The 23,907-nt window shown below is 38.6% G+C and overlaps 1 protein-coding gene across 8 annotated transcripts in view; it reads right to left on the bottom strand.

The window, feature by feature from the left end:
- ptprsa (protein tyrosine phosphatase receptor type Sa) overlaps positions 1-23,907 on the bottom strand; it is a 159,568-nt gene that overhangs the window by 122,466 nt on the left and 13,195 nt on the right. For all 8 annotated transcript variants that reach the window (XM_077608061.1, XM_077608051.1, XM_077608057.1 and 5 more), the window contains exon 2: positions 2,355-2,434. The gene's annotated coding sequence lies outside the window, so the exon portion shown is untranslated. The remainder of the gene's footprint in view (positions 1-2,354; positions 2,435-23,907) is intronic.

The following is a 23,907-nucleotide window of genomic DNA, read 5'->3' as shown; positions in this document are numbered from 1 at the left end:
CATAAAACCCCCAGTAGTGCCCCTTTGAGGCAGAGTGATACATCAGCCAACTGACCCAAATTGCCTTAGTTAGAGCCAACTCACCAGTTGGGACAAACAACATCAAACATTAGAGTCACTGAACTTTGATCCAATTACATGTTTTCCTCCCTCTTAAAGCACAGCAAAAAAGGCACAATAAATCAGTCAGCAATGTGCACTTGAAACAACTTTCATCTGTGGAACACCAAACCTTGCCACAGGAAGTAAAATGATGAGCTGTAACAGAAGCTCTACTTGTGTTGTCCTGGTTTCGGGAATAGGTGTTGGAAATTTGACACATTTGTCTGACATGCATTATAGACAATTTCGAAAAGTGACAACACTGACACATTACAGGGCTGGCACCTCAATTCTTGTCTGGAGGGAATCATATTTGTCAGCAACAGAAATGTACTGTAAAGTGCCCTTAAGATGGGATAAACTGTATTTTAAATGCATATCTAAAGGTAACAGTGATTTAGCTTTATTTCTAAATTGGCACAGTCATACCCTATCCTGCTGTGTTCAGTTTAAAAAGAAAAAAAAAACGATTATTGTAAATAAATTCATATTCTCAGTTATTTGGTAGTTATGTAAACATAAGATGACTGTTAACAGTAAAACATGTACATACAAAATCTCTTAACTTTGGCAAGGCTTGACCAACTTTTTTTAAAAATTAATTATTGGACTATAGTGGTAAATGTACATTATCAGCAGTACATAGTGGGTGATTCCCATATTCTAAGTCTAGGAAATACAAGACTGGCGGGCCCTGGCTGGATGGGGTTAATAGACACAGAAGTGATGGTCTGGCCTATATCTGCTCCTAAACACTAATTTCTTCCACCTAGCTTACAGTTTGTGCATGTAGAAAACTGTCAAAAGTCATGTTAATCAAGAAAATCTTTAGCAATGAGGAACTGGTAAGCAAGGAATTTAACTAAAGTAGAATAGAGTCATCAATAGACAATAATGCAACTAAAAATGGAACCACAATCATTTGTTCTAAAAAGGGTGACGTTTTCCAACCACAAAACCATATTGTTTTTCATACTAGTATATATTCATTAATTTATTCATCTCTGTTGCTATCCTACCAAACAATTCATCTCTAAAGACCACCGATGTCAAATATCGGATAAAAGAATGGCTGCAGTGGAGTCAGCAGCCCGCAATGCTTTCTACTGTGACAGGTTGATGATAGTACGTGCTTAGCCTTGCCTCACCTGTCAATTTGGACGTACAGACTCAGCACAAATTTTTTTAACAAAGATGACAGTTTGTCATAAATCAATCTGGGGAGATCATTAGGGAACAATCTTTCACACGAGGATGCCACTAATGTGATGCCATCTTTAAAAAAGCAGCACTAGTATAGTGTGTGCATTTGCAGTCTGCATGCTACAATCAAGTAGTGCAAATATCGTGCTGAGCACTAGCTGTGCAGGAGCATTTATCAAGTTAGTTAGCTATACCTATCTATATATAGCTAGGTGTCATTAACAAAGGAAAACAAAAGAACTGATGTTATTTCGATCTGTAAAGTGAAAATAATATTTAATTTACTGTAAGATGAATAGGCCACTTTCTACCTGACTCTCAGACAACTGTTTGCTTGAGTTTCATCATTTTGATTAAAGTCTTATTTTGTTGCAACTTGCAATGTTTTGTTTGATTTCAAAACTTTTGTTTGAATCGGTTTCATTAACACGAATCTGATTCGATACACGTGAACCGTTGCGCTCCTAATTTTTGATCATACTTAATAAATTGGACAGAGGTATGATGGAGTCATATATGATGTATTGCACAACTAGGTGGACAAATGATATTTTTGCCAGTCCAAGAAAACAATCCTGCTTTTTTCTTCCAATGATATATCATACAATTAATGCAAAGCGGTGTTCTAGTAGTGGAAATACAATATGTGTAAATGGTGGTGATGTAGGCTCGATCAGCCCTGGGTTAGTCATTCAAACAGCCTAATGGATAAAGGCATTAAAACAATTTACATGAAATGATATATCTTAGTTAAATCAAAGTGACATGGCTGTCAGACTATCTGGCAAAATAATCCCAATGAGATCATAAAATCCTCCTTTTTTTCAAAATAGGATTATCCTTGACAGTGGCCAGTTCAGATTTATTAACTGATATATGGAACGGTTGAAAGAATAGAAGCCCTGACACAAAAAGAAAAGTAGAGTAAAGTAAAGTTTTAGTTAGAGTTCTACAGTTTTTGTTATGCAACACAGTACATTCTTGCTGGTGAAGAAACTCTCAACCCTAAAATGGCGGCAAACATGGCATAAATGAAGGACTCGACTTACCACTGGCTTTTTTTTCTTCAAAACCTCTTTAACGTCATATCTTCAGCTACGCCAGCAGCTTCTTACTTGCTCACGTGTACCTTTAAAGTAAAAAAAGGGAGAGGGGGGGATAATGAAAGAGAAACATTAATGAAAGGGACTCGTCAATGAAGTACTTCTTCAAGTGCTAGGTGGTGGGTGGAGGAAAGTCGACAAATCCTGGGATGAGATTATCTCTCATTCTCTCTCCTTGCCCTTTATGACCACAGTACCTCAGTTCTCCGGCAAAGAGAAGGCTTTCTTCTGATTGCCAGCAAGGGTTGCAGAACAAATCTACATTAAATTCCCCAGGGCTTTTTCTCTTTTTTTGGTGATCATTTTCTCGTTCTCTTCGTCTAACTAGCCTGATCCAAAAATGTCAATAAGGAGTAATCACATGAGCAATTTTTTGAACGTATTCCCAACCCCCCGTGTTTTCATGTATGCTTTGTTGTTTCTGCGTCGAAGCAATACAGAAGCAAAACTAAATAAATAACAATCAAACCTTATTCAGTTTTAAAGTCAGACCCTGAGGTCTGGTGCTTTGGTTGCCCTTGTCTCCACCCATGGAGCATTTCAGAGGCCAGTTATCTCTGGTGAAAGTCAGAGAAGCTCATCAGTGATGAGTTTTCTCCAGGATAATGATATGAATATCATTTATGGAGTGCTCAACAGGGTCATGTTTGAGTAATATGAACCAGATCTTCTACATTCATACAAGATTCAGATGATACATTGGTAATGATACAATCTTTTTCCCCAGGGAATTACATGAATTTACAAGTGAAAACCTTACTTTTTTGTTTGATATTAATGTTTTGGTGCTAAAGATTTCAATTGAAAAATGAGAGCAACAGAAATATTGGCAATCTTATAAAATGTTGATTTCTCAAACGCTAAATTGAAAAGAACAATCTATGTGTCCTGATGTTAAAATTAGCTTTTGTTGACTTTTCCTTCCTGTCTATTATTGGGAGGAGAACGTCTCCCAGCATCCTCACTGGGTATCATTACCACAGCAGCAAACACTCTGATGGGCAACAGAGGTCAGGTTGGTGCTTGCTGGCCAATCATCCTACCAGGTTGGCTACTGAGAAACTCTCTGGTGCATTAACTGCAGGACAGTAGAGGGAAGGTATGCCTACAGGCGTGTATCTGTGGGCCCGCACTTGTGTGTGGCTAAACTGTAAGTGGTGGTGGTGTCTTGGTGACAGTTATAATGGCACAAATGGGCATACAATTTAGTGGTATAGTGAAAACCATCAGAATTGCAACTAAATGGTACGTACAGTATGTTCACGTGAGCTTAAGTGTATGAAAGAGGAGGAAAAATGATCTGCGGTCCTCCCACACGCTTTGCTGTTACGACAAGCACAGTGGATTTTTTTTCATGTACAGCATTTATTCATTGCACGCATGCTGTCATACTACCAGTTCCATCGCCACATGAGACACTCCCTTGGCCAGGCAAGTCACCATTAATCAACTCTACTGATGGGTTAGCAGATTAGCTTGGAAGCCAAAAGTCATTTTGAACCAAAATTCTCTACTTCCACACTTTTACTTCATTTCAGGCCTAGTCCTACAACTAGACCCTAAAAACCCTAGACCAGGGGTGTCAAAGCGGTCCTCAAAGGGCCGCAGTGGGTGCAGGTTTTCATTCCAACTCAACAAGTGGATACCTTTTGCAAGTGTAATAAGTTAATTAAAGTCAGGTGCTACTTATTTTAGAAGACACCTGATTGGTTAAAATGTCGGCACTGGATCGGTTGGAACAAAGACCAGGACCCACTGTGGCCCTCGCGGAATCGGTTTGACACATGTGCCTTTGACAATCCCCAACGCCCCCCCCCCCCCCCCCCCCCCCAAAAAAAAAAAATCTAACACGACCATTGTCATAACGCAAACAATTTGAAAACCATTCTTTCTGAATTAACAATTGATAGCATTAGGATAACATTAATAGTTGCATGCTGTTATTATTGGTGGATACATAAAAGTAGCATCCAGATGGCACCACACAGGTCACAATCCCTCAAAGCCTTTTAGTTTTTGCTGTGTACTTCAGATTTTGGTGTATGTAATTGGGTCCACTTGTTTAGACAGCATTTTGTTTTCGCATGACCCCTCAACATATTGGCATTGCATTTAGTCACCTTGCTGCGACAGATGGCTGAGCATCATGGTGTATGGCAACATGGGAAATACAATGCGTACTCAGAGATGAGTTCAAGTATTTTTCTTTTCAGCAACATGGCCGTATACAGGACAGTGTAAAGGGATAACTTTCAGTGAGCATACTGATGAAAGCAGATAAAAATAACTCTCCGGCCTTCTGGGGAACACATGCATATCAATTTCATTGTTTATTCAAACGATGTAGCCAAAGTTTAATCAATACTTACACGGTAATGTCATCATTCATTGTCAAAACTTCTCTTCCAACATACATCCACAGCAATAATACACAAATAAGGGTGTCCGGTTTTGTAGTTTTAAAAAGCATTGCACTAAACTGCAGAAATCATGCAACATTCAGCTGTGTAATTTCAATGCTGTGCAAAATAATTGACACATCACATCGGTCAAAGTAGAGTCAAGGGAGCTTTTCTTCATGAATTGGTCTTTTTTTTTAAAATTCATCTGACCCCACTACTAAGCCAAATGCTCTACCAAGATAAATAGCTGATTGACAAAAATGGATAGAGATGGAAGAATGTGGATTGGAAAGAATATTTTGGACCTCTCCATCTAAATGTGTATATGCACAATTTTCAGCTTAACACAAGTTTAAACACATTTGACACCCAAATGTATGACTCATCAATGTTTGTGTTTTCTCTATAAACAACATTAAATTAACAAATGTTCCTAGTTGGTTGGCATAGGCTCCAGCACCCCTCGCGAGGTTCGTGAGGAAGAGCGCCTCGGAAAATGATTGTTTCTCCCAGAAGAGGGAGTAAGCCAAAGCATCATTCTTTTGTTTAATGTTGAATGTATACGTATGTACCGTGACTGATAGATGATTAATCCGCCTGACACTTCTATATGGCTCCTTTTTCCAGCTCAAAGTGAATCACTCACCTGACAGCACACAGGTCAATAATATTACCGCCTCCATAAATAACGTTGTTGTAGGTCTCTTGTGTTAATGGCTCATGATATGATGGGTAGGATAAAAGTGAGTGTGTGTTCTGTTGTGAAGGTGCAGAGGTTTAAAGGCAAGGGATAGATGGGCTAAATCCCCTTCAATGTCCTCTGATAAAGCACAGTGATGACATTGGGCTGGAAAGGTGCCGAGGTGGTCACAGCTGTGTTCCCAAGCCTGGCTCGCGAAGGGGTGGGGCATTTGACAATGTGTGTGTGTGTGTGTGTGTGTGTTGGGGGAGGTTGTAATGTCTGGACACAGTGGATTAATTATGAATATTTTCCCAGGAAACATGTTTATGGCATAGCTATGTGATTTTCATCTAACATCTGTGCTGTAAATACTGCTGTTTGTTGGATCACGGGGGGTCAGTAAGAGAAAGTCCAATGAAAGAATGGTCATAAAAAAATTACAATATATATATATGTATAGTCTGAAAACAAGCATGGGTTTAAAAACTGTCATTTTGAAATAATTTAACTGGTCAATAAAATCACTGCTAAAAAAATAATAATCAGATCTTGTGATTGTGAGGAAGGAGGAGGTGGTAGTATTGTGGCTTGTATGATTGATGGGAAGTACACATGGATGCACATGCAACCCAGGGACACACACAGACAGCATTTTATGCATTTTACATTGCCACTGTGCCTAAATTTGAAAAGAAAAAGTTCTACCTTAAAATTCACACAATACTTTCTGGTGGCCAATTCTGGAAAATATTTCCAACTGACTTTGAAATGTGTTTTGTTATACAAACTCATTCACAGACACACATGCCTGGACCAGGGGTTTTGCAAAGCCCGGATCATCCGTGCTAATCCACACTCATTAAGGATGAACTGCATGATAGCATGCCACCACCCGCAGCCTTCACGCCCCCACTCATTTCCCCCCTTTACCCGACTTCCACCCACACAAACAACCATCCTGCCACTACGGATAAATGGTGGCTTTGATAGTGATTAGAATAAATTATTGGATGTGTGTTTATTGCAACAGCTTGAGTACACAGAACACCTGCCACACCTGGTCATGTAATTTGGGCCACACGTAATTAAAAGTGACAACACATTTGTCTCACACTTGGAGCGCTTACTGGGTGTTCAAGAGTTTAGGAGCAAGGTGCAACTTGCCACCATTCTCATGGCAGTGTCTCTTCAAGCGGAGGAATCACCCGAGACGAACTGGGTTGAGGGGCGACAGGGCAGTGAAAATATTAACTTTTGCAGGATGCAAAAAGAATTGGCACAGTGGAAGACTGGTTAGACATCAGCCACTGAGCAACAACAACAACAACAACAGCTCTGATCTCAAGGGTTCAATCATGGGTTCCAGGCCTGCTGTGAGGAGTTTGCATGTTGCCCTTGTGCCTTTCTGGGTTTTCGCCAAGTACTCTGGTTTTCGTCCACATTGTAAAACATGCATGATTGGTGGATTGAATAAAAATTTTGTCCCAAGGTTTGAGTGTGGTTTAAGGTGTCCACCGACTACTGCCCATAAATAGCTGAGATAAGCTCCAGCACCACTATACAATCCCTCAAGACGATGAGCGGAGAGAAGACGAAGGAAATAAAAAAAACATGTATAACGATTCACGTTTAAAAAACTTTCCGTGTAGTATTCAATATTCAGGTCCTTAAAATGTTACACACCTTGAATAAAAAAATAATTCTGCACTCTGATCAACTGTTTTACCTGTGTAAACACAAAAAAAGAACTTCATTGAAATGTGTTCTGTGAGATGTCTCTAAGCCCCTTGGGCTGAACAGAGAGATACTTGCAGTTTTCACCTCTAAAATAACTCTCTCCTGTAGACTTCTTCAATAAATTAAAAGCTATGCCATCCTCCCAAGATGTAACCATTCTCCTGCCCCAATTAAATATTTAAGGCCATTTAGGAGGGTTGCCGGTGTAACTTGAAGCAGTGTGGTTTTAAGGGTTGAAGCTGAAAAGTGATGCTTCCGGGTCCCCTATGGAGTTGAGAAAGGGTCTTGGTGTTGAACCAATTAGATTCCCATTTGAATGTGAGCATGGTGAACAGACCCAGATTTTGTTCTACGTATACGCAAACGCACTTTATTTTATAATTTTATCTTTCCTGTGTGTCAATTTCCATATGAAGTAAGATCTAGGTTACAGATTTAGCACCCCCTTAACACTCAATGTTTGAATTGAAAATAAGTGTCATCATTTAATTTTAGACCGAGAAATGAATAATTGCTACAACATAATTGTAAATCAAGCCTTATTTTGTCTGTCATTCGTATATTTGTCTTTTTTTCCAAATCAATTAAAATGACTATATTGGAAAAAAAAAATATAGATGTGTATTACTTCTGGTCAACAGCCAAATTGAACAATACACGGACGTGTAAAAACCCAAAGCTCCATCCCCACCCCACCCCCCGACACGCATACACCCACATACACCCCCACAGACAAACGTTAAACCCGATTAATGATTGAAGAAAATTCACTTAGTCACTGCTGTTTTATATGGTAACACTTTTCTCTAAAGTTTTTGAGCCAATCAGCCTTTTAGCCTCTCTAAATCTTTAAAGCGGGAAAAAGAATGTGTGATTTATGTTGTTTATGTGCAATCCGCGTAGCCAATTTTGTATTTAACACTTTATTTATTATAAATAATTACGCTTTGAATATCAGTGGGATTTATAATCCTGTTGGTTTTGATATGCTGCATCATTCTTCGAAAGGAAAATTAAATTTGTTAATTGCTAGTATCGGTGTGTGTGTGTTAAGTGTTTCTGTGTGGAACAGCGATAGTATTTAATAGACCCCACCTCACCACGAACTCACGGGAAGTGTTTTGTCATTTGACCTTCATTAACATCTTCCATTCATTGCTGCAATGGCGGTGATAAATCAGGAAATGTCTCCTATTGTAGCTTCCACTGTTTTTGTGAAGCTTTCCTTCTGACTTTCATTAACTTCTGTGCCTTTGAAGAAAAAAACAGGCTACAAATTGAAAACACTTCTCTAGTTATTTAGAAGATTGAGTTGACATACATTTTAAACACATCACGATGGTTAGGGTTAAATGTTGACAATGAATTATTTGCTGGTAAAGAATGAGAATAGGTATGCTGTTTACATACATGTACTAAATATCAAAAGAAAAGAAAGTCAACATGTTTTTGCCCCGCTTATGTGATTTACTACTACCACAAAAAACAATGAAATTTTGTGAATTCACAACAATTTCATAAACATAATACTTTGTTATAATGGCTGATCAAACGGAATGAAGTGGGAATATGTGATAAACACCTGGACTTGAGATCCAGTACAATCACAGACAGGTCCTAACACCCTTGAATTGAGAAAGAGATAACGCAATAGCCATCTTTTGGACGAGAAGAGTTTCGACATGGGGGCGAGGGAGTTTGCCCCTATTGAAGCATCGCTGGATTAACCTAATCAGAAGATTAATAAGACTTGAAACACTAGCGGCTGTGCCGGTGGGGTCTTTATCCGACCATGCTGGGCGGCAAAATCAGAATAGACAGTTGGGAGATGGCACTCTCAATGTTCCCTGTAGAGATCTATGCTCGCCAAAAAACCCAAGAGGGATCGCGGGGAATTAGGCTTTCTTTTTGTGCCAACTGACGTTTAGAAACCGGGTCCCTCAACATTCGTCTCATTATGATTTAAACATGCATATAATGGTTGTTGTGAGCCCCTCTGGCTGGTTATCCTTAAATATGAAAAAATGATCTTACTGCTGGAAAAACATTTGTCACAACCGCAAAGTAGAAAAAGCCAATATCCCGCTTCCGAATGTGAAATATTTTACGTATAGTACAGCTCATTACACTTTCAATGCCAAAGCATCCGAGATATTTCCCCTATTTTCTTAACATTCTCACCTTCCTAATAAAAAAAACTGAAAAAAAACATTACAAATGGATGGTGTCCCTAACATCGTCCATTTTTTTTACAATGGCCAATTTTATTGTTTTGCCATGGCGAACCATGAGGGAATAAGCCAAAAGTCCATCACCACAATGGAAAGTCTATCGATTGCACGATAAATCCATAGCACAAGCAGAGACCCGACTTAAACCACAACCACCCACCTTCTTTAACTTGATGGCTGCAGCAAAGACATGGGGATCACACACTGCCCTGAACGAATGTTGTTAAAATATCCTTTCTCGTCCTGAGCTTTGCTTCCCCAACTCCCAGGGGCACTATTCTTGAACAGGACTCCTGAACTGTCCAGGAAAAATATACCCTCTACCCACAAAGTGGAATGTCTGTAAGTGGTAAAATCAAGGAAGGGTCAAGTTTCTTGAGCCTGAACTTTACTGGACCGGGAGTTTTTTCGTGAACATAAAATATCTCAAAACTATGTGACTATATATGAGATAGATGTGATTGTCAATAACCATTCAGTTGTATTGACTCATGGCTTGCTATTGATAGAAGTTGACAACTGAGTCAATTGAATTGACCCGACTTCTACCGCGACAACAAATACATCTCCCGATACCCTGTAGTCTACCTCCATTAGATGCTATTCTGGGATATGATTCATGAATGGCAGTATTGCTGAGTATGACTACAGTGTTCAATCAATGATACACTGATGGTTCAGAAAATTCTTCTTTATGATGCACAAAGACCCAATATGTTCACAAACATTGTGTTTATCAATAAAAAATAATGCTTTGACTTTCAGTATCTGCTCTTTAGTCTAGTGTAGTAGTTTACTTTTTTTTGCACTATAAAGCCCACACAATTGCATTATAACAATAAAGTGCTCAAGACACATTCAGGATTCATAATTCACATGAAAAGCAATAAAACAAAAACATTAACTAAGCAATAATTGCAAAGGTCCCATCTCATTTTCTGAACCGCTTATCCACATTAGCGTCGCGGGGGGTGCTGGAGCCAATCCCAGCTGTCTCCGGGCAAGAGGCGGGGGACACCCTGAATTGGTGGCCAGCCATTCACTGGGCACAAGGAGACGGACAACCATGCACACTCACACCCATATCTAGGGGCCATTTAGTGTCCAATTAGCCTACCATGTATGTTTTTTGAATATGAGAGGAAACCGTAGTACCCAGAAGAAAACCCACGCAGGCCCGGGAGAACATGCAAATTCCACACAAGTGGACCGACCTGGACTTGAACCCAGGACCCCAGAGCTGTGAGGCTGACACACTAACCACTACCGCCACCAGGTCACCCAAAGTTAAAAGTGAAGAGAAGAATTAATTACAATTTCAGTGGTGCGTTGGGCTATAAACCATTTTAACAATCAGGTGTACTGTAAGTATGACAATTAATTTGTCATAAAAGCATGGTAGTTTAGATTAGTTTGCTCTTAGTTCGTGGCTCTCCACTGTAACATATTTCCTGACAGACTTATTGGAGAAGTATACGGTGTACACCTATTCACTCGTTATCACGTTTACTGACTGTGGATTTCACATTATCTAAGCAATTAGCATAAGCTCTTCCCTATCTTCATTCTCAGTCAGAAGAGTGTCGTGTGTTTCGAGACTTCTCATCCGCCTGTGGTGGTAATGATGCTTGTGAGAAACGTATATTATTTACTGGCACAGCCAATGCATGGTTACTTGCAAGAGATGATCTGGGATGTGCCTGCATACTGCAGCACAAGTTAGCTTCAGTGGCCATCTCTCCCTGTAACTTTGCGAGCAAGCCATCAGAGATAGAGACAACAAATAGAGATTGTTTTGTTTTTTTAAACTAGATATGAGACACTCACTCTTACACTCTTTCTAATTGCAGTATAAAGTGAACCACTCCACTCCTACTGGAGACATTCGTGCTACACACACCCCTGCACATGTATGTGCACGCACGCACACACACTTGAGACGATAAGAAGCCGGCATTTCCTTTCTCTGAAAAATGCTCATCACATCAGGGTGGTTACAACCCATCATCACAGTTGGATAATACAGACACCCATTAGCAGAACAAGGGGAAATGACATGTACAGACAATATACCTCCCACCAAGCAGGCTATAACAACAGCAGAAGGAGAATTCAATAACTCCTTGATGTTCTACAAATTTAGGATCTAGGATCTAACACGTTCAAGGAAATAAAGTAAATGATTCCTTTTTGTTTGAACTAGATTGAAAGAAATCTGAATATCGCACTTTGAAACTGCTCATTTGTTGATGCGATTTGAGAAAAGGAGCTTACTAAATTTAAGTATTACCGTATTTTCACGACTATACAGCGCATCGTATGTTTAGCCGCAGTGTCAGTAACGAGTGCTATTTCTGTATTTTAAACACACAAAGGACACACCGTTTTTATAGACGCAGCCAGGCATGGCAAAACATACACCAGCTTAAACATGCACGCTACACCCACACGCTAAAAACAGGTTTTTAAAAAGGCAACAGAAGCAAAACGGAGTTCGGTTGTACTTTATTTAGCCATTTTACAATGTACTCATGTCATCATTTCATTTTTGTGACTTGGTCGCAAATCAAAAGTGACGGCGAGCCGTGAAAAAAGCCACCCGGTCGCTTGACATACGCCTCACATAGCCATAATCTCATGTTGCGGTTCGATATTCATCCATATATAATATATATATATATATAATATATTATATATATATATATATATATATATATATATATATATATATATATATATATATATATATATATATATATATATATATATATATATATATATATAGTTCGCAGTCTCGCTTTGAATGCTCTGTTGACACAAACATCTAGCGACAGGATTTCTTTTGTAAATACAGCCAAAATGACGGTGAGCACCAAATTAGTGTGTTGCCGTCATACTGGGTGTATTCACAAAAGAACTATATATCCCAGCAGTCACTGCGCACCGGAAATAGAGTCTGGGGCTGCTTGCCGTAGTTACCAGTGCTATTGCGGTTCGATATTCATCCATATGTAATATATATAGTTCGCAGTCTAGTTTTGAAAGCTCTGTTGACGCCAACATCTAGCGGCAGGATTTCTTTTGTAAATATAGCCAAAATGACGGCACCAAATTAGTGTGCTCGCCGTCATACTGGGTGTATTGACAAAAGAATGTATCCCAGCAGTCACTGCGCAGTACTTTTTCTACGGGAAAAATAGTAGAGTCGGGGGCTGCTTGCCGTAGTTGTGAGAGCTGTAGAGGATGGTGTACCCTATCGACTGATTTATTTTATTTTATCGTGATAACATCTTTAGTATTGGTCCATATATAAAGCACTCTGGATTATAAGGCGCCCTGTCTATTTTGGAGAAAATTTAAGACTTTTATGTGCGCTTTATAGTCAAGAAAATACGGTAAAAAAATTAAAATTAAAAATATGGCTAACATTCCTCACAAACACCAAAATGGCTCTGCCCAGAGATGTATATGATATCCTGCAAGCTTTCGACTTGCATCTTTATCCACAACGCCTACCCTCTTCTCTCCCCCCTCCCGCTTAGCCTGAGAGACCCAAATTTACTTAACAGGCAAATATTACACTATTACGGAAAATCACTCGTGGGAAAAAGGGGCAAACGGGGTGAATGGATGGATGGATGGATGGCTGGATGCGTTATTGGAATAGTAATGAAGTGTGGCCTTGTAATAGTGCCAACGTGATGTGACATTCTGGTCCGAAAGTGTTTGAAGAGCAGTGAGGGACTCACACTTTTGATGTCAAATTGTTTCAAAACTACTAGATAGATTGATAGTAAAGCTGTTATTATTTTTCAGGTGAGGAAAGAGTAAATTTAACTAGAAATATTTAAGAAAATTTCATTCTTTTCCTTATTTTCATTGAATAGGATGCTGTATATTATTATATAAGTAGCATGCATTTATTTCTTTGTTGTTTTAAAAAAAACGCACATATTGCCTTGTCTTACGTTAAATGAATAGTATTAGCTTGTTGCAGAGTCTCAAGTATATGCTGACAGCCTCATTATACTGATGAATGTTTACACATGTAAAAGACACGAGGTTTTAAATTTCTTTGTATACAATTCCACTGATGGAAATGTATAAATAAGAGAAGTTTAATTCAACTCAGATAGTGTAATAATCCAGAAGAAAAATAAATTCATTTTTGTTAATTGGTTCGGTGCGTTTACTCAATGATATTCCTAATTATAGTCAAACACCTTTTTTTTAATAGAAAATTTGATTATACTATCCTTTTTTTATTTTTTAGGTTAGACTTGTTTTTACTCACATCATATTGTTGAAGCAAAGCTTTTTGAAGTCCCATGCATATATTAAATTGAGTTGCGTGACAGAAGCGGGATAGCTGACCTCCTTTGATATGATGCATGTAGACAGGTAAACCAAAATGGTACCAACAACTTAAATATAGACGAAGTATAGAGGATATGAAGTAGGGCAGCTCTTCCATGAAACAAATATAACAACTTGCTTGGTAAGGGAAAATAATTGCACCCATTAAAACTTGGAATATTTCCACATCTGTCTCAGTTTGAAAGAGTAAAAAATCTTGAGTAGCATGTCAATACGGTCGTACCTCTACTTAGAAAAATTAATTGGCTCCAGAACTTTTTTGTAAGTAGAAAATTTTGTAAGTACAGCAGTACTATACCCATGTAAAACTCTAATTCGTTCCACGGTCCCCACAAAACTACCAACTACATAAACCCTTAAAATTCCAAGTGTCCCAATTTTATAGGAACAGTGTGAAGACACACAACATGAGATGGAATGACCATAAAATTGTTTAAAAAGCCAATAAAATGAATAAACATGCAAAATCTATTCATGTTCAAGTGCAAGTGCATTAGTGTCAGGAAGCTAAAATTAGGCAAGCATAAGTTTAAGCAGGCAATGGTGGTCAAAGAAACATGGAGGGTTGTTGTGAGACAGCCAATGAGAGCTCAGTAGAGTGTAGGGAAATTGTCAAGCAAGAAGCAGTGCATCTGCGAATGTTTCAAAATAAAATAATGGATATAGCAGATCTATTGACGTTTATGTAACGTGGATCTTTTTTCGTATCTTGAGGCACTCATTTGCATCTCAAAAGGTTTCGTAACCTAAAAATTGCGTACTGAGAGGCATTCGTAAGTAGAGGTATGACTGTACTGACATTTGATGTGTCGTGTGTCCAGTGAAGCTGAAACCAAAAGCATTAAGAGAGTTTTTCCTCCATCATATCATGTGTTTTATCACTCTTAGAGTAGCACTGCTTGTCACGGACACACAGCACAACCAACCCTTGTAATGGATGTGGCAGTATATGTTCTTATCTCACATTGGTTTACTGCAACATTACACTACATTCAGTTCTAATCTTTGATTGTAGCAATAGCCAATTTTAATGGAGTTTCTACACTATGAACAATAAGAGACTTCTCATAATCACCTAATCATTTGAGAGGGGTTTCACTCTTCATATCAGTGTAGCTCAACATCAATAGCCAGTGGTTTGACTTTGACAGTGGTGGTGTAAGTTCCCTTTTACATCGCAGCCTGTCAGTATAATCCGCATCAAAAAATGAGCAGACAATTCCATTGGGAAAATATTGTGCCGTGCGCCAGAGCAGCATGAGACGATAAACTGAAGCAAGAAAAAAAAAGACTGCGAGAGAAGCAGCAATAGATAAGAGGATTACTCCATTATTACCAACCCCAGGGGCTGTTACCTTATAGCAACGCATGACGGTCAAAAAGGGCAAGACCTTGAGTCTCTCCAACATCCCATCAGCTGCACCCGATAATGTTGAACAGATTGAACAGGCAAAAGGTGCAACATGGCTATTGATGCCACATGTTTTCATCTCAAACTTGAATCCTGAGATGACCTTGATAGCCCTTTTTAGCTTTCTTTACTAGTCACTGTTAAGTTGTATGCAGTTATTATAATCTTTTTGTTTTTAAACTAGAATGTATAACATTTGTGCAAATTTTAATGAAAGCAAGCATAACAATTTAGGGGAAATTGAATTGAATTAACAATATGTTAATTGTTAATGATTGTAGTTTGTGTACCTAAAAAATAGCAACTTTGGCTATCGACCAACTTATAGTACATTTATTACCTTTTCAAGTTGTATCAACCAATCAACAGCAGACAAAAATACTACGGTATTTTCTAAACTTATATGCATTGGAAAAAAAACAACACTGGGTAAAGATGCCTGAAAAAAGGCATTCATTCATTCTGTGAACCTCTTATCCTCAAAAGGGTAGCAGGGGTTGCTGGAGCCTATCCCAGCTGACTTCAGGCACGAGGCGGGGGGCTCTCTGAATTAGTGGCCAGTCAATCGCAGAGACTGAGGAGACAGACAACAATTCACTCTTACACTCCTACCTAGGGGCAATTTAGAGTGTCTAATCCAGCCTACTATGCATGTTTTTGGAATGTGGGAGCAAAGCGCAGTCCTAGGGAGAAGAGGCAAACTCCACACAGGTGGACTGACCTGGATTCGAACCCAGAACCCTAGAACTGTGATGCCGACACGCTAACCACTCAACCGCTGGGTCGCCTCCTGATGAATTCAGAAATTCATATTTAGGCATAACTTAATACCATCAACGTTGATAATGGCCCACATCTTTGTGTGGGCATCTGGATTAAGCCTCCTGCTTCATATTAAACAAAGACATCAAGAGTGTTGGTGCCGCCACGTCAAGAGTGAAGTAATAATTACTGTCATTCAGGCAGAAAGCTCATAGCACAGGCGGGAATTAATGTGTGTGAGCTAATGAGGCTGTCTTTATGTTAAATAAACTCACAGCAGATGTTTGTGGCATTAATTCAACAACTGAAACTTCCCTCAGCATTGAGAACCATTTCTTATTATAGCTAATTGGCCTTATTGATATTGGAAAAATGCCAAGCCTAGAATCCTTCCAAAATATTTATTACAGGTCCTGACAATTAGGGGGGGTTATACCTTCATTTGAGTCTCTGACTTTTAGAGTTAGGAATATGCGTAGGCAAATTAAGAATGTGTAGCCTTACATTTGTCTGGCTGTAGTGCAAGCAGAGCAGGATCGATCTCGTGCTTAGTGACAGTGTGAATGTGGGTGCAAATGGTTGTCTCTAGATATGGCCTGCGACTGATTGGTGACAAGTCATTTGGGATAGGCTCCAGCACCCCACAGTACTAGCCAGGATAAGTAATGTTGAAAATGGATAGGTGGGAATCACTGTCACCATTATCTTATCATTATATTAGTTTCTTTCAGAATATACTCAAGCCAAACTGTTCCAGCCACAATCAACATGAGACAAATGTGGACATTCAACACAGAAAAAAAATGGAGGTCTCGTAAAAAAAATCAAGAGGCAGAATGAGACTCAGATGTGTGATCTCATTTTGCTAGATTTAAAACAGAATGCCAATGGGAATATAGGTTTTCTGTCTTAGTGATATATTGATACATAATCTATAAGGAAGCAGACGATTGTGCTTCGACAGTAAGAATATAACACACATTTAAAATGTTTGCATACAAAAAGATAATCTCTACTGATAGATAATAGGCCAAAATTAATTATTTAAAGTATTATTTTTACTATTCACGAAGGGCTATGCACTTTAAAACAATACATTTTGACATATTTGTTTAAACTGCTACTATAAGCTATTGTAAATGAGTAAAATGATTTGAGGGAACAACAACAACTGATGTTAGACGCAACCCTGTATCGTTACATCAAATTTGGTGTGATGTGAAGTTCTTGGTAACAATGCATTTTTTGTCCAATTGATGATGACGGTGTCCAGTGTTCAATTGTATATTTAAACATTCTTTGTACTTTTTTTCTTACTGATACCTTTGAACATAGGGATCCCTCTGATGCTGATGCTGTATTTGTATAATGGCTTACGCTGTAAGATGTGACAACAAAAATCCCATCAAAGGCAAGCTAGAACATTTAAACTTTGGTTAGGGTTAATCAGAGTGACTTTAAACAGTGGTTCACATTCAAAATGTTCTTAAGTGTGACTTCGGAACTGAACCTCATCCCCAGCTATACTGTCACAACCACATCATTACAGCTCTATTTTTTACTATGCCAAAAGAATTTAAAAATGTTTACTTCATTGTGAAGGTTGGGGGTTAGGGTTAGATCAAAATTATGGTGGTGCAACTTTTGAAGATACTTGGCGCCACGTCTATCGTTGCAGTAGCGGTAAAATGTGTACTGGTAATGTATGGCAGTCCAGCCCTCTGCTCTCATAATTTGTAGATATCTTTCATGAGTGACACTACATGTGTAAACATGGAGCACAGGGGGCAATGTATCAGGGCAAAATGGATTTTCCTTTCTTGCGTTTACAAGCCAAGTGACCTTTCCCCTCTCAGCGCTTCAGTCTGAATTTTCCTTGTATGAACACAAGCAGACATTCACAACAGCCTCCACAATTCCTGTCTAAAGCATACTCCCCAAAGTACACACACGGCCACTCACTGTCCAGCAGTCAATATTTTCTGAATGATGGTCTCACTGGAAAACTAGCAGGCAATCTTGAGGGGGTCCCAGCAATGAAAGGGACTGTGATTCCATTGGACGACAGCTCTTACAAAGACGTCATACATCAAATGCCAACAGATGAAAAGCCATCCGTAAAGAGTTAATCAGCAGAGTAGTCTTCATGGTCGCGTTGCAATTTGTCTCAGTAAGGCAGGCTAAAAAAAAGCGCCAATATAAATAAATGTAAAGCAAAAGAAACAGGATTCATGCAATCCATATACACCAAGTGTGTTGTTATTTTCATATTTGTCAATGGATTCGTGTAAAAATGTCCTTGGGACAAAACATTTTCCAAACTTGCCTGACCTTGAAGAGTGTGTGCGCCAATAGCAAACAATGCAAATTTACATTTTAAGCAACTGTAGAAACATGTACATTACAGCAATATGAACACTCAGCTGTATTTTCCCCAGCACACCTGATGTAACACTCTAGTGTCATTCTTATAGAGTGGGTGAGTGGATGTCGATGAGGCTTAATCATGCCTACTCTTAACCCTTTTTTCTAGCCTATTGTACAACCTATTTAAATCAAATTAACATGTTGGCCCCACTGACGCCGCAGGTCTACACAAAACAATAAATCGCAAATGACATTTAAAAGAGACGGCGCAATCAATGTGAGCATTTACAAATAATTTGAATAGGTGAAAAAAACAGACTTATTAACATGCCTGACAAATTTGCATGAATAGAAAACTTGCTACGTGTATGTAATAAAGCTAAAAAATGGGATAAAATAGTGATGGCCTGTCAGGTCTCAGACATTTTAGGTGTGTCTGATAGGGTTGCCAATTTATTCATTTCCTGTATCGCTAATCCTTACCTATCCCCTCCAATTATGGGAGACAATAGGCCGTGAAAACCCGGAAAAGGTTACCAGCCGATCAAAGGGCACAATGAGATAAACAACCATTCACACTCATTACCTAGTCACAATTGAGGATGTTCAACCAGCTGTGTGAGCAATAAACTGATAGAATACTCTCATGGGAATATTTCAATAGGAAATCTTGCTCATCTCATTGGTCGAGGTACTAACAATTGTCATTAAGATAACAGAAGACAACAGCTTCATAGAAATTAAATAATAGTGATACATTGTCAAACACTGATTAATATATTGTCTAACCTCTCTCAATTACATTGGGGTTGAATTAATCTCAAATGTTTTAAAGAAAACCCACCACATATCATTTCTTGCCTTGATCTGCACCAGAATTCAAACTTCCAGTCCTCAGTTAACTTGAAATGTTTTTGGACTGTTGGGGTAACACTACACAAAATAATGAAATTTCCCTTGGATTTGAAGGACAAATTCAAACAATTTTTGTTGTTCAGTTGAATCCTAGGGGCAATGTGTTCTCCTTGTATTTTGGTTTAAGTGTTTGGTATAGTCTCTATACATTCTAGCCGCATGTCTGATCTCTTTGGAGTACACTATTCACCTAGATTGGAGACAGACTCAGTTATGTTTAGGGCTGGAAAATCCTGGGGAAATTTCCTCAATGTACTGGGCATTGTAGTTGGTCATTCCTTGCCCCTTAGGACATGTCGACCCAGACCATCAGCATCAATTGTGCCTGTCTGCATTGATATAAATATCTGTCATCTTCCATTAACCTTAAAAATAAAAGAGGTCACAAATCTACTGTATTTTTTTACTTGCCAGTAGGACTCAGTCTACACATTTATCTATCCGTCCATCAACTATCAGCAAGACCTACTTTGCACAATGCTGCTGAATGTCGGATGAAGAACCATATGCTGGGGGCAAGAATTTATACTTAAGTATTAGCTAATCTGGATGAATTCTGATACGTAGAGTACAGTTTTTAATAACATCTCATTTTCACTTAAGACGATGTGGGCTGGCCCATATGAATACACACTAAGTGCAAATACTAACATTAAAAAATAGATATTTACTCAGTCGAGAAAGTGTGGATGTAGATTTTTTTAAAACAATTGGTTTCCCCTTTGCTCATGTTTTCAAAAATGGCCTTGATTTCACAAACAACATGAAACCTAATAATAAAACTGAGATATAATACTTATCATTTTTTTGTCTTTGTATTATTACCTACCTTTAAAAGAAAATGTTTGGACAGCTCAACATACAATCCATCATCTGTTCTACATTGTCTTCACTAGAATGATTTATTATTTCTAAATCTTTTTTTCTATACACTTGAAAGTATTTGACTACCACACATAACATTACCTTGGAGAGATTAAAAAAAAATCTGTTCATCAGCCATCTACTAAACGTCACATCATGAAACGTTTATTCCCTTGCGTTGTCGTGCCAAGATCTGGCAGGCGCCATGAAACCTTCCACTCAGTCACAAGGTTAGGTGAATGACAACTCTGAGTAACTGAGACACAAGTGGAGGAATGAGAGGCATTGAGGGAATTCACACTGTTCAGTCACGTACATTTTTCTATGCCTTTCTGTACTCAGTATTGTTTGTTGATGCTATTTGAAATCAGCATATCATTCCATTTTCAGCTTTGTTTATCTTACATGTAAACATGCATACATTCTTTTTCTTGCTTCAGACACTGCATCCAGTATTAAACACTCACCGATCTCCTGGCTGTACAATGTAATTTTCTTTTCATTTTGTCCTTCCCCATTTTTTGAAGTATTCCATTCTTCAAAGTTAATGGAAACCGTTTATGCAAATAATTGTTTTTTGTTTGAAAATGTACTACATTGCACATGCTCATGATTAAAATTAATTTTCCTTATTTGATTTAATTAAGAAGCATAATAATAAAAGTAAACATTAATTATACCCCAAGACCTTAGCTCAATGCTACTGCTTTCCAGTTTTTACACATAAAAGTTCATCTAGATAAAGATTATTGCGATCAAGATCCTTGTCATCATTGCCTATTTTGGGGTACTATAAACAACCTTATTGAATAAGTCAGTGACTAAAATAAATTTTGTGATTGTTTTGAAAGTGATCCTGATCACATTGTCCTGCACACAATGTGGAATAATCGTAGCCCAAAATAGTGGAGTAGTAGTTGCATTTCTTCAACACAAATTCACTCAAATAAAAAGTAGAGTATTACATGGTAAACTTTCGAATTGAAGTAATTTTTGTTCTCAAAAAGCTAAGTAAGCTAAGTAAAAGTAACAGAGTATATACATATATTAGTTTCTACTTTCTCCTCGCTTCTCCATGTAACAACTTTGCTGAACTTGACAGTGCATTGAATACCCAGGGTTGCATGGTCTGTTAGGCAAGCTTGGGACCCCCTGGGGGGTTCGCGGCCTGTCGATGTGCTCTGCCGTCGCAATGGATGTGAGAATGGGAGACTAGCCATCAATCAGGTCTTAACTTGTACTACATCGAATCGAGAGTAGAAAAGTACAATGATTAATGTGCCCTGTTTGCTGTCAAAACCACTTTTCCTCTCTACAAACCAGCAGATATTTCAGAATCTTATCCTTTCAAGAAAAAGTAACACATTTCTGTACTAGTTTTATAAAGGTATTTGATCAGGACTCATGACTTTTGATCAGAGTGAGGAATGCATTGATATAGTTACGTAGTGGTAAAATATAAACCTCAAAAGTTTATGCAGCACTTTAATTTTCTTGCAACTTACTATTTCCATAATTTTTGGATGCCAACTTATTGTCAAGCGGGAACTTCTGGTGCCTTCATAGAGGAACAACCATTGTTGGTAAGACATCTGCAACTAGTGCTGAAAAGTGTGCCAGCCACATCATCATCCTTCATCAAAAACTCACTAGATTTTATAGTTAAATAGGACTTCATCTGATAATATCCACTGGTCCCCAAAAAGTTTTAAAAGGATGAATAGCCACAGTTCTTTTACTATTTATTTATTTAACACTTTTATTATGTTATTTTTTTTAGAAAAAAACAATTATGTTCCGGTGTCAAATTGACAGAATGCATGTTGTAATTCAAAAGTATTAAAATAATTTTAACAAATGTTTTCAAGATTTTATTACTAGCTCCTTTACTAATATATAAAAAACGAGCAATCTACAAAAACATGGGTACAGCACACAATACGATATACAATATATATATTTTACAACAAATAAGGGACTTTTAGTGTTTCTACTGGCTAGGATGTTCTGTTTGTCAGTTATTCCTTAAATACCTTTCCCAAGGTTCAGGAGCTCCTTTGATTCTTTCTTAATGGCCCTTTTCAATCACTCAACTATCCAGATGAATTAATAGAATGTAGCTAAATTCCCTTGTGGATTGAGTGATATAGAATTAGGCCATTAAAAGCACTCTTTTTTTTGCCAAACCACAATGGATGTGGTGAGCTCTTGCCACATGTGAATATGACCACAAATCAATGCACTGTTTTTATGATGGAATGATAGCAGCAGAGTGAATGTTTACTATTTGAAGTTTGAGACATAAGACTATAATTCATTTATTTTCTGTAACACCTATCTTCATAAGGGCCATCGGGGGTGCTGGAGCTTATTCCAGCCAACTATGGGCCTCAGGGAGGCACCCTCAATTGGTGGCCAGCCAATCCCAGGGCACAATGAGACAGACAACAATCCATGCACACACTCACACTTAGGGGCAATTTAGAAAGTTCAACCAGCCTTCCATGCATGTTTTGGGATGTGGGAGGAAACTGCAGCACCTGGAATAAAACCCACACAAGCCAGAGGAATCCACCTGAGATTGAACCCTCAATCTCAGAACTGCTAGTCCAACGCACTAACCACTCACCCACCAGGCTGCCCAAGACTAGAATAAAATTAAAACAATTGTTTTATTATGTGGGGGGCGGGTGGCTCATACTATGACAGACTTAACACAATGAGACAATAAGGAACAGGAACAGGTGGGTGATGAGAGAGGAAACGGATTGGTAGTCACATAAGGAGCACACTACCATAGCCGAAATCAGTAGATGATCACAAAAGCAAGACACGTTAAGGCACAAATATGAATAAACCCAACAAACTTGACTGTGTGTACTGACATTCGTGCGTATGAATAATAAATTTGATCATTTTCACCCTTCCATCCTTGTTGTAAGCACTTCTCACAAAATACCTGTCATATCAGCCCTATGTACATGTTTTTTTTGTAAAACAACTATCAAATGGAGTTCGACAGTAAGAGCAGCAGAAAAATATCTAGAGGTATGCTCAAGCTGAAGTGTCTTTTTTTGCAGGGGGTGGGTATGTCTGTTACTCTGTTTCAGTCTGGGCGGGGCACCCCTGGCCCTGGGCCCCAAACTATCACTCAGGCTGATGTATAGGTCCACAGGGTACAAATGAAACCTGTCACAACAAGGGTAATGATGTCAGAGTCACTATAGCTCACCTCAGAAGGAGCAGAAGGAGGGAAACGAGTGGTTAGGAGGGTGCGAGTAGGGCTTAAGCGAGACGATGGAAGGGAGGGAGGAAGGAAGAGATGAGCATATGGGAGGGATCAGGGGGGATGAGGTGGAAGGAGAGAGCAAAGAGGACAGTAAAAGTAGGAAGAATGGAAATTGTGCCAAAGGATGAGGGGACACATTGGGCAAAAAGCAATGGAGGGCAAAGAGGAGGTTTAAAAAACAAGAGATCGGTAAATACAGACTCTCGCTGCTGTAAGTGTGTGTGTACACTAATGTAAAGTGATATGGTTTGAACAGGGAGACATATTTAATACAAGATTAAAGAAAAAATACAAGTAAAGGTGAACACGACAAACTGTCAATTTTGGTTTTAGCCAAAGTTATTTTGATAGAATAAATGTGTTGCTTGAAAACTGTCATCAATGTTCTCTGTTGCTTCAACATCTAGCTGAATCTCTCTCTCTCTCTCCTTTGTCATTGACATCATCTTTTCTGGCACCACA

The sequence above is a fragment of the Stigmatopora argus genome, chromosome 8, assembly GCF_051989625.1.
Source record: "Stigmatopora argus isolate UIUO_Sarg chromosome 8, RoL_Sarg_1.0, whole genome shotgun sequence".
In the NCBI taxonomy this organism is placed as follows: Eukaryota; Metazoa; Chordata; class Actinopteri; order Syngnathiformes; family Syngnathidae; genus Stigmatopora; species Stigmatopora argus.
This window is presented reverse-complemented; position numbering and strand designations above follow the sequence as displayed.